Below are 6,000 nucleotides of genomic sequence, written 5' to 3'. Positions count from 1 at the left end.
GTGGCCATTTCATAGACATTGATAGAGCAGGGACAGGAATGGTTGTTGCAGGTTCTAGGGTTTAGATGTTTCAGTAAGAATAGGGAAGATGATAAAAGGGGGTACGTATGGCATTGTTCGTCAAGGCCAGTATTACAGTGGTAGAAAGGACATTTGATGAGGTCTCATCTACTGAGGTAGTTTGGGCTGAGGTTAGAAACAGGAAAGGAGAGGTCATCATTATGGGAGTTTTCTATAGGCCTCCAAATTGTTCCAGGGATGTAGAGGAAAGAATTGCAAACATGATTCTGGATAGAAACAAAAGTAACGGGGTAAAAAGAAAAAAGTAACAATCCAAATATTGACTGGAAATGCTATAGATTGAGTACCTTTGATGGGTCAGTTTTTGTCCAATGTGTGCAGGATGGTTTCCTGACACAGTATTTAGATAGTCCAACAAGAGGCGAGGTCACATTAGTTTTCGGAATAAAGAATGACTAGAGTAAGTTAGGGCCTGTCAAGGACAGTAGTGGGAAGTTGTGTGTGGAGTCCAAAGAGATAGGAGAGGCGTCCAACAACATCCCCCCCCACCCCGCCACACCACCCTCAACCTCACCCAACCCTTCCCCCCTGCCACCCCGGCCTCAACCCCGCCCAACACTGCCCCCGTCACCCCGCCTTCAACCCCAACCAATACTGCCCCCCGCCACCCGCCCTCAACCCCGCCCAACACTGTCCCCGCCACCCTTCCCTGCAACCCTATCCAACATGGCTCCCTCCGCCATCCTTCTCCCCAACACCGTCCACCACTGCTCCCCGTCCAACAACACCCCCCCTGCCACCCCATCCAACACCGCCCCCCCCAACCCTGTCCAAAACTACACCCCCGTCTGCCCCTGCCCCCTCTCTGGGGCAGCTGGACTATACACCAACAACTAGACTGCTGCTGCAGTTGCCTTTGTGGGGTAAGTCTCTAAATAGCACGTGTGCGCGCGCGCACACACACACACCTTTTTCACTGCAACTTTTTGACAGGTTCTATCTTTGCCCTGTACAGGACAATGTTGGAGAAATTATCTGGGAATGGGTGTTTAGGGTAGAACTCCAGGGAAAGTGTGGGGAGAGAGAGAGGGCAGGATGTCAGTCATTTGGAGATGCTGCCTGTTTAATCACTGTAAACAAAAGACGCGATCACTACTGGAAACACGTCTTTGATGTAATGTTTCTATCGGGACATCAAGGTCCCTTTCGGATAATCCAATTTTCAGATAATTGGTATTCAGATAATCGAGGTTCCTCTGTACATGGATTTCAGTAAAGTGTTTGATAAGGTTCCCCACAGTTGGCTATTGCAGAAAATATGAAGGTATGGGGTTGAGGGTGACTTAACGGTTTGGATCAGAAATTGGCTAGCTGAAAGAAGACAAAGGTGCATCCATTGCTCTGCCCTCATCAATCCTTTTTGTTATATCTTCAAAAAACTCAATCAAGTTTGTGAGAATGATTTCCCATGCACAAAGCCATGTTGACTATCCCTAATCAGTCCTTGCCTTTCCAAATACATACATCCTATCCCTCAGGATTGCCTCCAACAACTTGCCCACCACCGATGTCAAGCTCACTGGTCTATAGTTCTCTGGCTTGTCCTTACCACCCTTCTTAAATAGTGGTATTACATTTTCCAACCTCCAGTCTTCTGGCACCTCACCAATGACTATCGATGATACAAATATCTCAGCAAGGGGCCCAGCAATCACTTCCCAAATTTCCACCGAGTTCTAGGGTAAACCTGATCAGGTCCTGGGGATTTATCAACTTTTACGCACTTTAAGGTATCCAGCACTTCCTCGTCTGTAATATGGACATTTTTCAAGATGTCACCATCGATTTCCCTACATTGTATATCTTCTATGTCCTTCTCCACAGTAAACTTGAATGCAAAATACTTGTTTAGTATCTCCCCCATCACCCGCGGCCACCTTGCTGAGCTTTGAGGGGCCCTATTCTCTCCGTAGTTACCCTTTTGTCTTCAATGTATCTGTAACAACCCTTTGAATTCACCTTAACCCTATTTGCCAAAGCTATCTCATGTCCCCTTTTTGCCCTCCTGATTTCCCTCTTAAGTATACTTTTACTGTCTTTATACTCTTCTAAGGATTCACCTAATTTATCCTGCCTATTCATGACATATGCTTCCTTCTTTTTCTTGACCAAATCCTCGATTTCACGAGTCATCCAGCATGCCCTACACCTACCATCCTTTCCTTTCACTCTAACAGGAATATACTGTCTCTGGGACCCTCGTTATCTCATTTCTGAAGGCTTCCCATTTTGCAGCTGGCCCTTTATCGGTGAACATCTGTGTCCAATCAGCTTTTGAAAGTTCTTGCCTAATACCGTCAAAACTAGCCTCCTCCAATTTTTAGATCTGGTCTATCCTTTTTCATCATTATTTTAAAACTAATAGAATTATGGTCGCTGTCCCCAAAATGCATCCCCACTGACACCTCAGTCACCTGCCCTGCCTTATTTCCCAACAGTAGCTCAGGTTTTGTACCTTCTCTAGAATCAGAAAGTCTTCTTGTACACACTTAACAAATTTTTCTCCATCTAAGCTCTTAACACTATGGCAGTCCCAATTTATGTTTGGAAAGTTAAAATCCCTACCATAACTCCCCTATTATTCTTACAGATAACTGAAATCTCTTTACAAATTTGTTTCTCAATTTTCTACTGCCAATTACAGGGTCTATAATACAATCCTATTCTTATTTCTCAGTTCCACCCAAATAATTTCCCTGGACATATTTCTGGGAATATCCTCCATAAGTACATCTGTAACACTATCCTTGATCAAAAACACCACTCCTCCTTCTCTCTTGCCTCCCTTTCTGTCCTTCCTGTAGCACTTGTATCCTGGAACATTAAGCTGCCAGTCCTGTCTATCCCTGAGCCATTTGTCTGTAACTGCTATGATATCCCAGTCCCATGTTCCTAACCATGCCCTGGGTTCAACCACCTTCCCTGGTAGGCCTCTTGCATTGAAATAAATGCAGTTTAATGAATCAGTCCTGCCGTGTTCTCTGCTTTGTCTCTGCCTGCCCTGACTGTCTGACTCACTTCTCAACTGTACCGGCCTCAGATTGATCTCTTTCCTCACTGTCTCCCTGGGTTCCTCCCCTCTACACACACACACACACAAGCATTTCTAGCAAATCTCCCTGCCAGTATAATAGTCCCTTTCCAATTTAGGTGCAATCCATCCTTCTACCCCAGAGGAGATTCCAATGATCCAAAAATATGAATCCTTCTCCCATACACCAGCTCCTCAGCCACACATTCATCTGCTCTATCCTCCTATTCCTACAATAACTAGCTCATAGCACTGGGAATAATCCAGATGTTACAATCCTCAAGGAATTCTTATCTAGCTCATTATATTCTTCCTTCGGAATCTCACTCTTTTTCCTTCCTATGTCATTGGTTCCAATGTGTACCATGACCTCCTGCTGGTCCCTCTCTCCTTTGAGAACATTCTGCACCCTCTCTGAGACACCCTTGATCCTAGCACCAGGGAAGCAACACACCATTCTGATTTTTCACTGCTGGCCACAGAAACATCTGTCTGTACCTTGGACTGGAGAGTCCCCTAACACAATCTGTCTCTTGGAAACCGAAGTACGTCTCATTACATTAGAGCCAGTCTCAATACCAGAAACTTGGCTGTTCATGCTACATTCCCCTGAGAATCCATCACCCCCAACATTTTGCAATACAGCACACTTATTTGAAATGGGGATAGCCACAGAAGACTCCTGCACTACTTGCCTAACTCTCTTACCTTTCCTGGAGTTAACCCCAATGTCACTATATCTGAGAATTAACCCCCCCCCATAACTGCCATCCATCACACTCTCTTGCTCTTGTAAATTCCTCATTGCTTCTATCTTTCCAACTGAACCATTCGATCTGATAGGATTCACAATCAGCGGCATTTGTTGCAGATATAATCCTCAGTAATCCATAAACTCTCCCTAAACTTTCACATCTGACAAGAAGAGAATATCACTCTACTAAGGGCCATTTTTGCTTCTTCCAATCTACACACCCAGAAAATAGCACTGTCTTATTCCTCTACAAAACACTGCTCCAGGCTACTTAATACTTATGACTTCAGAGACATATCTCAATAATACATATAATCAATACAGAACTCACTCTACTCACTATTGTAGATTTACAGCAAGACTATTCTTAAACCAATTCATTTATTTGTTTCTGTGCTGTGACCTCTCCCAAACATGTTCCTCCAAGATCAGTTCTGATTTTCGCTGTTTAAGTTTTTCTCGACGCACTCTGATGTCCAGCGATGCATGAATTCAAACAGCAAAGGCAGTAACTGTGCAGGTTCACTGTTGGGTCGGTTAGCAGTGTGAGTTTCTTTCTCTCTTTCCCTCTTCCTGTCCCTGTCCCTGTCTCTCTCCCTCTCCCCATCCCTCTCCCTCTCCTGCAGTGACCTGATCATGTGCTGCCTTTGTGTGCTCTTCTCCCTTTTTAAGAGTGCTAATGTTTTGACTTCTTTTCTCCAAAATTCCAAAACAATGCAACAGCACATAAAACAGTAATTTCTGCTCCTGGAATTCAAGGAAATCACCTCCAATACCTAAAATACCTCAAAACATGAGCAGTCTGTTACAGCCAGAAATTTTCCCATCCTCCATCTTGAATTAAAAGGGACTTGATCCTATTGATTTCATTTTGGAATGTAGTCCCATGAACATCCAATACAACAACGTTCCTCCATGCTCCCATTATACATGCTAAATCTTAACAGTGAGAACTTAGCCAAATTGGGTTGAGGTAGCATGGCAGTTGAGTTTGATCCTCTTACTTATTGAGCATCCAGCTCAATACACTCACACATCCAGCAGGGGTCACTACATTGCAATCAAGAGGAGGAATCAATTTTTACTCCTGGCACTAAACCAGTTTTCCTACCTCTTCTCCCACACCCTACCAAGGTTAACTTAGTGCATGCAGTGTAGTCAACTTGGGCAGGATTGTTTTGTATGGTTCTGCTTATCATGGCTAACTCCATCCATTAAGCCATTTGCTGATGTCTAAAGTTGTACATAAAACATGCCCTGCGTGTTATATCTGCTTATTAAACCCAATTTATTCATTCATTGGGTTATAGGCGATGTTGGGTCAGATCAACTTTTATTGCCTATTCCTAATTGCCCTTGACAACATGGTGGTAAACCATTAAAATAGAAACAGGAGTAAGCTATTCAATTCTTTGAGCCTGTTCTGCCATTCAGTATGATAGTGGCTGGTCATCTAACTCAGTACCCTATTCCCACGTTTTTCACATAGCCTTTGTTGAGCTGCCTTCTTGAACCACGGCAGCCCTTGGGCCTTTACAAAACCCACATTGGAATTCCAGGAGTTTGACCCAGTGACACTGAAGTCAGGATGGTATACTTGGAGGGGATATTGCAGATGGTGTTAGTGTATTTATGCATCTGCTGTGCTTGTCCTTCATGATGGCAGAGGTTGTAGATTTGGAAAGTGCTGTCAAAGTAGGCTTGGTGATTTATTGCAGTGCATCTTGTAGATGGTGCAAACTGCTGCCACTATACGTTGGTGGTGAAGGACATGAATATTTAAGTTGGTTGATAAGGTACCCATCAACAGAAGAATACTATTAAATGTAGATAAATGAAAAATAATATAAATTTGAAGCAAAATAGAAACAGAAAATGTTGTGAACAGGTCTATACCATCTGTTTGATGTGAAAGAAAGAACGTTTCAGCTGTTGACTTTATATTCGCTCAGTCGACAGTTTCCAACACCATTCCCTCACACCGACTCCCAACTCACCTCCCCCACCCCCCATTTTCTTCGCCACCTCCACAACCATTCCCCACTCTCTATCTGACAAAACCGTGGCAGAATTTCCTTTTGAGTGTTAAGATGTGGGGGACGGGTCTGAAATGTTCACTGCGTATTGCCTGACT

Source organism: Hemiscyllium ocellatum, chromosome 3, assembly GCF_020745735.1.
Source record: "Hemiscyllium ocellatum isolate sHemOce1 chromosome 3, sHemOce1.pat.X.cur, whole genome shotgun sequence".
Classification (NCBI taxonomy): domain Eukaryota; kingdom Metazoa; phylum Chordata; class Chondrichthyes; order Orectolobiformes; family Hemiscylliidae; genus Hemiscyllium; species Hemiscyllium ocellatum.
Note: the sequence above shows the minus strand (reverse complement) of the source record.